The sequence below is a fragment of the Arachis hypogaea genome, chromosome 5 (assembly GCF_003086295.3).
Source record: "Arachis hypogaea cultivar Tifrunner chromosome 5, arahy.Tifrunner.gnm2.J5K5, whole genome shotgun sequence".
Lineage (NCBI taxonomy): Eukaryota > Viridiplantae > Streptophyta > Magnoliopsida > Fabales > Fabaceae > Arachis > Arachis hypogaea.
In genome coordinates, this window is record NC_092040.1 from 98,916,334 (window position 1) to 98,928,560 (window position 12,227).

Genomic DNA, 12,227 nt, shown 5'->3' on the forward strand with positions numbered 1-12,227 from the left:
AGGTATACAAAAAAATTCAGAGCAAAATTTGATCACTAAATTTTTCTTTTTATTTTTTAAAAAATGTGATCATTCACAATTAATTTTTTTAAAAAAATTCACTTCACAAAAAATTACCAAATTTTAAAAACGAAAAAATCTTATTTTTCTAATCATGATTACAAATATTTACATCAAAATTTGATCTCTAAAATTATTTTTACAATATATATTTAATATCTAATTCTTTTTGTTATATTTTTACACAACTAGAAAATTGCTTAATACAGACAGATTTAGTCTTTGTTACAGACAGATTTTTGGTTACCGACAAAATTACCGACGGATTTTGTCCCTCTGTAAAAGCCTCGTCGGAAATTATTCACCGACGGTTTTTTTCCGTCGAAAAATTACCGACGGATTTTTACCAGTTATCGACGAATTTTTCCTCGGTAAATTCTCCCATCCATTTCCCTCAAACGTCAAACTTTCCAATGAATTTTTCATCGATAATTACAGACGAATTTTCCGACGGATTATAGACAGATTTTTCAACAGATTTTTCGTCGGTAATTAGCAACAGATTTTCTGTCGGTAATTGGAGCCTTGAAAAACCACTCCAAACTCTGAATACAGACAGAAAATTCGTCTGTAAATCTGTCAGTAAGGTAAAATAGAATTCTTTTAGATTTTTTCATTACAAAATAAACCTGTTTTGATACAAGCTTTATGGAAAGAAAAGGTCAATGAGCACAATTGTTCAGTCTTTTCCAGCTCTGTGCGGTAAACATAACTGCGGCATTAATATAAAGAACAAGCCAATCTAGTAAAAAACCAAGAACCAAAGTCTTCAAAACCAGGTTGTTTAGATTGATAATTGAAGAAAACTATATCTTGGATTGTTCTACCCAAGCACCCAATATTACAGAAGGCTAAGAGTACCAACCATTTCTTTGAATCATCATACTTTAAGGTGTTGGAGATTGAAACACGAGCAAAATCAACATTTCTTAACGAGTCACCCCTGACACTCCATTCAATCTGCACAGAAGCAATTTCAGGTGCTCATGTTTCTTGCCACCAATTTTGAGGTGCTTCCAGCAGCTTAAAGGGACATATGAATTAACTAATTTGCCATGAAATGAAACTAGTAAATTAGTTCTCAATTCAAAAGTTAAAAATACAAAAATCCGGCCTTCTATATATTTTAATTCATGGATTTCCAACAAAAATTTTTAGAATTTGCAAAATCAATTTCTAGGACTAGGACTAGGAACAATTCTAATATACAATGCAAGGAGTAATGATTTTCATAGATCCCAACTAAGAACAATTAACCTATTTTCAATCAGCCAATAAGCTATACAATGCACTAGTAGAAATGGGACAACCCACTTCAGAGGAATTTAACAAAAGAATAAGGAGAGAACAAGAACATCACTTTTGTATAATATATAGAGAGAGAAAGAGAGAAGAGTGAGAGAGACAAACAAAAAAAATAAACGTAGAAAGAACAAAGAAGCACCGTGAAATATATCTCAAAATAATAAATGAATAAAAAAGAATATATTCAACTACCTTCTGATGTAAGCCAACCATTCTAGCTACCATTTGAGCTGCCTCACTTCATACTCTAAGAATATGGCAGTAGTAATAAGCTTTTGGCTACAAGAGAGTCACTGCCTGAAGAATAATGCACATATATTAGCTGGGCAATGTTGTAATAAATACAAGAATAACTAGGTTGTTAAGCAGAATGCATAGTCCCCACTGACATCCCAATTTTCCATCCTATTTACTGTTTCTCAGTGTTGTTTAGAGTTTCTTAGGTAGATCATATGTCTTCTTAAGAAACTTGGAGGCTATTTCATCGTTTCTATAGCATAGAACACGTAATAACGTGTTGGGTTCAGATGGATCCCACTGGCCAGAAGTTGGAGGCAATGGAAACCTAGACCTTGCAAAGGATTTATATGTTTTCAGGGTTACTCGTCTAAACCGCTCTATAATGGTCTCTGTGTCAGTTCTGAAAAGGGAAAGGACAGATTTCACACTAATTGAAAACTTATCTATTAATTCAGAAGGCAAGCCATCCCCATTCACCCAAAATAGTTCCTTAAGAAATTTGAAATCATCCTTGATGATCTGAGAGTCCTTTCGAAAAAAAGCACGGGATGGACCACCAGCAAGCAATACAAGCAAGAATCCATCAAAGGACTAGGGCTACGAACAATTCCAGTACACAATGCAAGGAGAAATATTGTTTCTCACTATGCTTCGGAAAAAGGAACTGCAATCAAACAAAAAAAGGGTTCTCTCTTGTTCATTAGATTTGAGAACTCATTAAATCTTCAATGCTAAAGTGAAAAGAACAAAACAAGGTACTTACCATTGCCACACTTATACACATACACTCTCTTTTTGACAAACATGCATCACCCAGTTCTATTTTCCCTTTCCGTTATTGAAGTATTGATACTTGAAATAGAACACTCAAATTAACTAGCCCAATTAAAGTATTAAACCATTAGGAATGATCTAAATAAAATACTAATAATGAAAGAATAAAAATTAGGAAATGTCTATTTAATAAAAAGTTTTAGTAACATATATACGATTTTAAGTAGTGTGTCTTCATTACCCTTGGCTCCAATACAATATCACAATTCACAATATAATTTAAGATAATAACCTAATAAGCATAGTGTGTAGTTCTTTTCCTTCTTTTAACTTTTTATTTTTGTAGTGTTTGTTGCTTGTTGGTTGAGGTTCCTACCGTGGTTAATTAAAGTGTAGATTAGTTTAATCTTTTTATTTATTTTAGTCTTAGTGCTCTTAATTAAAATTAAGCTAAACCTAGTGTTCTTGTATGGATACCTGAAGGGAAAGCTCGGCCCCTAGGAGTTGACGCCGATTTGTTATCTATGGTGCCAACTTTTGGGCCTTGTAGAAGTCTGAGCTTTACTCCAAAGGGATGTCCAATTGTGCAGAGCGTGAGCAAGAAACAAGGGAGGAATGTACCTGCAAAGGCACTCTGAAACTTAAGTCAATATTGGGAATTCAATGTGGTTTTAAGGAGAAGATGTTGTACCTTTATAGGCCGAGTAAAATAAGTCAGTTATGCTTTTGTTTCATTTTCTGAATTGAAGAATAATAATAAACCTTAATGGGTGATGATGTCTGGTCTGACGTTATGATTCTAGTATGTAGGCCTTTGAACTTGGTTTGTAACGTGTAACGCTGATCTGTGTTTTATTTGGCCGAGTTATGAGTCATTATGCCGAGTTATGACTTGACATTTTTAACGGTCGAATCATAGCCCCTAAGCTTAGCCTAGGACTGTGTTTAATGAAGCAGGTTGAGCTTTTAATGAATCATAAGTCGGCCATTGAGTGAGTTCACAACTCGGCCAAAATAGGGTTGGAGCCCCTAGGTCAAGATGCTTTATTAAAACATTAATTTGAAAATAATATATTGGGAAAGGTAACAGTTATAAATGAAGAGAGAGGTAAGTTATGATAGCATTAAGAGGTTTGTTATTTCCAATGCCACTTGGACCAGTTAAGTTGATTGATGGAGTTGACATGGGAAACTTAACCGATGGAGGTTTGTTATTTCCTTTTTCCTCTGTATTTTTCTTCTGCAGCTTTCGAAATTTGTTTGCTTGATATGGGTTTTGAGAGAGAAAAAGAGAAGAGGGAGGTGGTGGACTGGTCAGACATTTGGGTGAGTGAAGACGTGAAAATGCGTACATCACTGTTCAGGGATGTGGATGCTGTGAAAGAAATAAATTTAAAGAAGATAGTGAAGGGGGGTTTAGGGATTCATGTAAAACTATTGCTGTGTTCCATTAATGATTGTGTGTATCATAAAGAAGAGGGGTTTGAGTATTTCTTTATATATAGCTGTATTATAGAAGAACTGAGAGTGAGGCTTCCATTCTTAGAGTTTCAGTGTCAGGTGTTGAGGCAGTTGAATTGCACCCTCTCTCAGCTTCATCCCAATGGATGGGCTTTTTTGCGAAGCTTTAAGGTGTTGATGGAGTATCTGGAAGAGGAACCATCGTTGGAACTGTTCTTTTGTATGTTTCAGGCCAAAGGGGTCTAGAAGGTTGGTTGGGTTAATCTGAATAGTTCTCCAGGTTTCGCTGTGTTTAAGTTGTATAAGTCTTCGTTCAAGTATTTTAAGGAAATGTTTCTGAAGGTTGCTAGTGTAGAAGAGGAGTTTTCATTCTACTTAAATGAGAATTTAGGAGAGAAATTCCCATTGTGGTGGTGTTCAGAGCCTCAGAATATACTCGGATTTGAAGAAATAAATCCAAGGAACGAATGTATTATTGAGTACATGATAGAGGTGGTTGGCCAAAAAGAACTAATATCCGTTTTTGATCTATTACAATGGGATAAAAATAGGCAAGCGGTGATAGATTATTTAGGTGAGTTTTTAAAATGCATAGGTATTTTTTTGTGTGACATATATTGTGGTAATTTGATTGTTTTATTTGCATGGGAGAAGTATAATGGAGTGTCGGCTGCTACCCTGAGATCTCGGGTTAAAAGTAAAAATCTGGAGAAAGAGGGGTATACTTTAAAAGTGGAGAAGATTGTTGGTGCTGGCGAGGTTAATCAACCAAAGCCGGCAAGAAAGAAAGTTATTCTGAAAAAGAGAAAAGCAGGTGTCGTTGATTTGTCTGAGGGTTCCGAAGATGATAAAGGAGTTCCTATGGAAGAAATTAAAGGGTATTTGAAAACCAAAAGAAATTACATGACGTTTCCGATCATAATGATGGGTCGTCACTGTGGGGGAAAGGTTTTCCTTATTATGGCCGACAAAGTTTGTCAGTCGTCGGCTGATGTGACTTTGGCGGACGAGGTTGGTGATGTTGCCATTGATCAATATATGCAGGTAGCGTATGCTTTTCTGATTTATAAACTGATATGTATATAAGTGTGTTTCTTATGGTATTTTTGTGGGCTTTTCAGGAGATTGATTTTCGGTTGGCAAGCTTAGGGCGCAGCCAAGAGAAGAAACATCGTGGGATTGCTGAGATAAAGGAAGATCTGAAGTTAAAAGAGGAGTTGGATGTGAAAATTGCTAGGGTAGCTAAATTGTAGACTAAGTTATCAGAAAGTGAGAAGGAGTTGAAGGTGATGAAGGAAAATTATGCAAAAGAAGTTGAGGATCTGAATAGAAAAGAAGCTGACCTTTCTTTCATGAGTGCTCAGGTAATTGAGGTGACAGCAAAACTGAAAGGGGTGGAGAAAGAAAAGGAAATCGAGATCCTTGATTCGTTTGTGGAAGGGTTTGAGCGGGCTTCTCAACAGGCTAAGTTTCTCGCTCCTGGGGTTGATTTTTCTCTAATGGATCCGGCGAAGATTATCCAGGATGGAGCTATGGTGGAGGATGATGGCGCTGCTGAAGAGGAAGATGAAAATGTCGAATAGTGTTCCTTTATTTGAAATGTTTTATTTGTATTTTTTTTTACAGTTGTTTAGCCTTCGTGCTATCTTTTTGAGGCTCATCTTTTTTGGCTATGTAAACACATTGTGATTGTTTAATGCATCATGTAAAAAGGTATCAACTTGTTTGATGTTTGTTTTTATTATCTGTATGTCTGTTTTGACCTTAGTTGTTAGGTCTGTGATAGTTATCTAATGAAGATATAATTTGAAGAGCTAGGAATACCTGATATGGTTTCGGGATTTGTTATATTGTAGGTGGTGACTGATTTGATTGGTAGATTTATAATCTATTAACTTTGATTGTTGAATACCGAGAGGTAAATGAGTAGTATGTTGTTTTGATCGGTGAGCACCAATTTATTTAGTTGGCGAATAGTTTTTTCGATGGATCTGAGTAAAGATCGGCAATTGATTAGTCCAGTTTGTTTGATTCTGGATAAAGATTGGCAATTTAATTGACTGAATAATTTTGAATAGTCGGATTCGGGAGTAAGATCGGCTCTTTAGTTTGACTGAGAGATTTTGAATGATTGGTTTCGGAGTAAGATCGGCTTGTTTGACTGATTGTTTCCAAATGGTGGGTTCGGAGTATAGATCGGCTTGTTTGACTGATTGTTTCCGAATGGTCGGTTCAGAGTATAGATCTGCTATTTTGTTTGAAGACAGGCTTCGGGCTCTGAGGTGTGTACCACAGATACCTTTATGTGCCTCGGTAAGCGCCAGCTCGGCTTCTGTTCTGCAAAGACATTTTAGTAATGCACGAGAGAATCCTCGTCTATATAAGCAATTATTATAAATTGTAAAAAAAGAGACTTGTCGGCGGAAGTGTCGAACATTTTCGACGTCGCCTGGCAAGATCCCTGTCCGAAGATAGTCTATGTATGGAGATCTCCAATCTGCTTCCTGTGTTACACTTAAGATTTCTATGAGTTCAATGCTTGGCTTAAGCAATGTTGACTGATAAAAGGATGACCCGTTTGGTTGAGTGTTGGAGAGTTTAGACAGAACGTCAGCTCGGCCATTACTCTCCCGGGATATGTGCTGTATTTCGTATTTAGAGAGCAAAGGGTCCTTTACTTGGTGTAAGTTGTTTACCTGCTGGACAATCAGTAAGGAATCGTAGTATACCTTAAGTTTGGTGATGTTTAAGTCGGCAGCGAGTCCAGCCAGCTCTGGTTTCTGAAGGACTTGTCGTAAAGGGTGATCTGTCTGAACATGGATTTCATGGCTCTGAAAATAAGTGCTAGGGCCAGCTTCTCAATGCTCAGATATCGAAGTTCTTCATTCTGTAATGTTTTGCTGGTAAAATAGATCCAGAACTGCTTATTTTCCCTTTCTGCAACAAGAGCAGAGCTTACAGCCTAGTTAGTGATAGATAAATATAAGAATAGTGGTTCCCCCAGAAGAGGGGTTTGTAAGATTGGCAGTTTTGAAAGATTTTCTTTAATAATTGTGAATGCTTGTTCGCAGTCATCAGTCTATTGGAAATCTTTTTTTCTTTTTTAAAGTTTGGAAAAAACATAAAGATTTAGAAGCCAAGCAAGGTAAAAATCTAGAGAGTGCAACAAGTCTCCCTGTTAACCGTTGTACTTCTTTGATAGTTTGTGGGCTTGTCATGTCTAAAATAGCTCGGCATTTCCCGGGATTTGCCTCAATACCACGACTAGTGAGCATGAAGCCGAGGAATTTGCTACTTTGGACGCCAAATGCGCACTTCTCGGGATTTAACCGCATGTTGTATTTTCTTAGTTGACTAAAAATTTCTGCGAGGTCATCAAGGTGATTGTTGCCAATATTTGTCTTGGTGACCATATTGTCAACGTTGACCTCAATGTTCTTGCCGATTTGCTTAGTGAAGACTTTGTCCATTAGATGTTGATATGTTGCACCTGCATTCTTAAGGTCAAATGGCATGACTTTATAACAATAGTTTCCATATTCAGTAATAAAGGCTGTCTTATTTTGATCGGATGGATGCATTTGGATCTGGTTATAGCCAGAATATGCATCCATAAAGGTGAGTTTTTCATAACTAGAGGCATTATCAACTAAGCAATCAATAGAGGGCAAAGGATAGGAATCTTTGGGACATGCTTTGTTGAGATCGGTGAAATCAACACATATGCGCCATTTACCGTTATGTTTCTTCACCATGACAACATTCGCCAGCCATGTTGTGAATCTGATTTCTTGGTTTCTTCCAGGGAAGCTTGTTTGCGGTCATGGACGAGGTTTTTTTTTCTCTGTACTAAAAGTCGGACAGATGGATCTAATGCCAACTTGTGGGATATGATGGATGGATCGATGCCTGACATATCAGCCGGGGTCCAAGCAAACAGATTGGCATTTTGCTGTAAGAATGCTCAGAATGAGGATTTCTCTTCTGAGGATAATGTTGAGCCGACATAGGTGAATTTGTCTGAGCTTTCTGTAAAATAGATTTTATGCAAGTCTTCTGTTGGGGTCGGTCTTTCAAGGGTTCTCGCTCTTAGATCAAGATCAGCCAGAGCTGGTAGGTCGTCCATGCTGCCGATGTTGTGAACATGGGCTTTTGTGTTTGAGTTAGGTCTTTTAAGACTGTTGTTGTAGCATTCCCTGGCTTCTCGAGCATCACTGTGAATGGTTGCAATTGTGTTATCCTACAAAGAAAACTTAACACAGAGATGAATTGTAGATACTATGGCGTCGAACCTATTTAAGAAAGGTCGGCCAAGTATTAAATTGTAAGGACTAAAGCAATCAACAACTAAGTATTAAATGTCTGAGTTTTTGACAAGGGAAACTTACCGAGTGTGGTTTGTAACCACACAGAGCCCATAACCGGGACTCTCTCACCTGAGAAACCAACCAGGTCTCCAGTGGAAGGTTGGAGGATGTTGCTACTCAGTTTCATCTTCTGGAATGTGGAGTAGAAGAGGACATCGGCACTTCCCCCAGGGTCCAGCAAAACCTTTTTGACTAGTAGATCTCCGAGCTGCAATGAAATCACGACTGGGTTATCTAGATTTGCTACGTTGTTGTTATGGTCGGCTGTCTGGAATGTTATCTGTGTAGAGTGTGGTAGTATTTGCTGTTGAGTTTGATCGGCGTCGATGGAAAGCATAGCTCGGTAAGATCGCTTTCTTGCCGAGCTTGTGGCTCCTCTTCTTGCAAAACCTCCGAAAATATAGCTAATGATACGTTTTAGTTGTTCAGGATGGTTGTTGTTCGGTCTGTCTTTATCTCGGCCATGCTGTGTCACGGAGCTTTGGTCACCAGAGGGGGTGCTCGTCGTTGTATATGGCCGCTGATGTACTTGTCCAGGTGACCTTGCCGAGCTAATCGCTCCAAAAGGTCTTTGGCAATGACACACTCGTCGGTAGTGTGTCCATACTTTTGGTGGAAAGAGCAGTATTTTGATCTGTCCGCGCCTTTTGAATATGGGTAACTGCCGGCTTTTCTTGGCGGTTTGATTAACTTTGAATTCAATATCTCCTTGATGATGTCGTCGTGCTTGGTGTTGAATTGAGAGTAGGACTCATATCGTGGAGTCGGTTTGAAATTCTTTTTATTGTCTCATGTTTTGTCGTCGTCTTTGTAGTGTGGTTTTTCTGTTTTTCGAGCTTGTCAGAGTTCCTCGATGTCGATCTGACCTTTAGCCTTTTCATGGAACTCGGCCATAGTCTTAAGTTTGGCTACAGCATGGTTTCCTGGAATTTTCCTGGTCGAAGTCTACTTTTTATTGCGTGCAGTTCCACCTCAGGGTGGAGGTCGGGTATACTCATGGCTATCTTTGTGAAGCGTATGATGTAGTCCCTAAGGCTTTCGTGCTGGCCTTGCTTGATTGTATTCAGGTAATCGGAGTCGTGTAGGTAGATGGCCGATCCAGCAAAGTGCTCCTTAAAGGGCTTTGATAGGTCTCAAAAGCGAGAAATAAAACCTGCAGGCAAAGAGCAAAACCAATCAAGTGCAGGACCATCTAAGTAAGATGGAAAGCAACGACATAAAACTTTATCAGATGCACCGTTTACTATCATTATGGAGGTGAACTTTTTGATGTATTTCTTCGGATCGCTTAACCCATCATAGGGAGTTAGGGTGCTCGGCAGAGTGAACCTCCTGGGTAACACGAATTCATCACCTCGGCCGTGAATGGCTTGGGGGAGCTTTCTTGATTGCCATCCTCGTCGTCTGGCCGAGCTTCCTCATTATACTCGGGTTGCTCCTCTTCGTGCCGAGCAGTTTCAGAGACGTGTGTGGGCCCTGACTGATGCTCGGCCTCTTCTGTCCTTTCTTGCCGATTGTTCTTGTTTTCGATTTGGGTGTTATTCAAGTTGGCAATTTGATTTGCCATTCTTTGGTTCTCCTCGGCCATGCGCTGGTTGGCTTGCCGTAACTCGGTCACCATCTAAAGGAGTTCGGATGATGTGGGTGGAAGTTGTTCAGCCATGACTTCAAGCGAGAACCTTGAGGCCGATGATATATGGAAGGGATTACATTCTCGACCCCACGGTGGGTGCCAATTGTTCTTGTATGGATACCTGAAGAGAGAGCTCGGTCCCTGGGAGTCGACGCCGAGTTATTATCTATGGTGCCGACCTTAGGGTCTTGTAGAAGTCTGAGCTTTACTCCAAAGGGATGTCCAATTGTGCAGAGCGTGAGCAAAAAAGAAGGGGAGAGTGTACCTGCAAAGGCACTCCAAAATTTAAGTCAGTATTGAGAATTCAATGTGGTTTTAAGGAGAAGATGTTGTACCTTTATAGGCCGAGTAAAATAAGTCAGTTATGCTTTTGTTTCATTGTCTGAATTGAAGAATAATAATAAGGTTTATGGGTGATGATGTCTGGTGTGACATTATGATTCTAGTATATAGGCCGTTGAACTTGGTTTGTAACGTGTAACGCCGATCTCTGTTTTATTTGGCCGAATTATGAGTCATTATGCCGAGTTATGACTTGACATTTGTAACGGTTGGATCACTAGTACAATGAATTCATTTCCATGTGATAGACTTGTTTTTAAAAATAGACTCCTTTTGAAACGAGTACAAGTATTGGAATTGGTTTTGATCGAATTCAAACTCAAAATTAAGAAGGTACTGTATGAATGACGATGAATGGAGTCAAAATTTAATAAAGTGACATGTTTGGCTTTGGCCAGACAAAGAGAGTCATGATGGATAAAGAACTTATTCGAAGACGACGACTACTAACTAAATCAAAAAATCCCATTCAGACACAAACCCAATTACCTCACCGACAGTAGAACACAGCAAATCCTTCCTCCCTCCATGCAAATCATTTAAGATAGAATATATAAAAGCTTTGATATTGGATTGAATGCACTGTATGTTAATTAAATAATTACTATAGTATGACAAGTAGCGTAACGTATATACCTGGTCAATATAGTTGGGTATTTTATGCGGAAAACAATAAATATTAGACTTGGTCAATTTGTCATCTAAATCTGCTTGACTTCTGGATTCATCTAAAATTAAATTTGGTTAGCTATGAAGGATAATTAAGAACACAACCAACCCAGCATAAATGTCGAGACCAATTCATACATCATCATAGTTTATTAGATGACCAGTTTGAGAGTTAGAACCTGTTTGGTATGCATATATAATAATGATTTATAGAATTACAGTTAAACAATCAATCTGATTAAAATTATGATTCTCAGAACTTAATCTCAAAAACTACTACAGTATAATTATTTTTATACTCTTCCATTATATTATCTACCAAAAACCTTTTTTATTATATATTTATTGTATCTTTTGTCTTTTCAGTACACACAAAAGCCAATAATTTATATGATCCTAATTTTTTTCTAAACTATACGCCAAATAACAATAAAAATAGGAAATTGTACCCAAAAATAAATAAATAAATAAAGTACACACACCTTTGGATTGTGCTAAGTCCTTGCTTCCCAGTACAATTGAGTTCAGTTTCAGATCTTCAATAGAATTCAAAAATTTCTCTCTTGCATTACCTCAATTAAATCGGATCCTCTTCGATCCTTTGAGGCTCAAATAATCAGAGTAGCTGTTTTTATTAAACACTAAATCAATTTAGCTCTTCTTTAACACATGTAGATATATATCTTATTAATAGTCGGAAAAGAAACTTTGGTAAGAAATAAATAATTGTAAAACTGTTTACTAAGCACTGAAGAATGTAAGATCATAAAATTTAGTTCAAATTTGATACATTCAGTAAGCACCTTATTATTATATATAAACCAGTTAGTAATGAGTTCTGAAAGATGTCTCTTAGCAAGCCAAAAAGTGCACCTTCTCCTGTACACATGCATTGAAATTAATTAATTAATCTACATTCATTGCATCACCAGTTACTACTAATCTAATTTATTTTAAGCTGCTCATTACTCATAACTAATATACTAACTTTGTTCATATTGAGAACACTAAAAAACTGGTTTTTGTATTCCACTCCCTCACACATGTGAATGGGTGAGGTTAAGTCATAGTGATTTGTTTGATCCCCCTTTAGTGTGTTTATGACCTAAATGACCAGTCATAATAAGAACAGAAAAAAATAAGAACATGCATACAAATTCTAGATGAAAAATCTTAACAATTCAGATATATAGTTCATAAACGAATTTTCTACCTGAACTAACGATGACAAGAAGAAATGATGACAAACCTCCGGCGAGGAGAGAAGAAGCAGCGACGAGAGCAGCGGCGGAAGGAACTCGTAAGACAAGAGCACGGCGGAGAGAGCTCGTGCAACAATGGCAATGAAGGGAGCAAACGTGATGAGGGCGATGGAG

General features: G+C 37.8%; 1 long non-coding RNA gene across 1 annotated transcript; it reads right to left on the reverse strand.

The window, feature by feature from the left end:
- Positions 1-648: 648 nt before the first annotated feature.
- On the reverse strand, positions 649-3,296 carry LOC140184608 (uncharacterized). Its single transcript, XR_011881707.1, has 3 exons — positions 2,857-3,296; positions 1,558-1,662; positions 649-1,020 (listed from the first exon to the last, which is right to left on the reverse strand). It is a non-coding gene; the product is annotated as an uncharacterized lncRNA (long non-coding RNA).
- Positions 3,297-12,227: the final 8,931 nt, after the last annotated feature.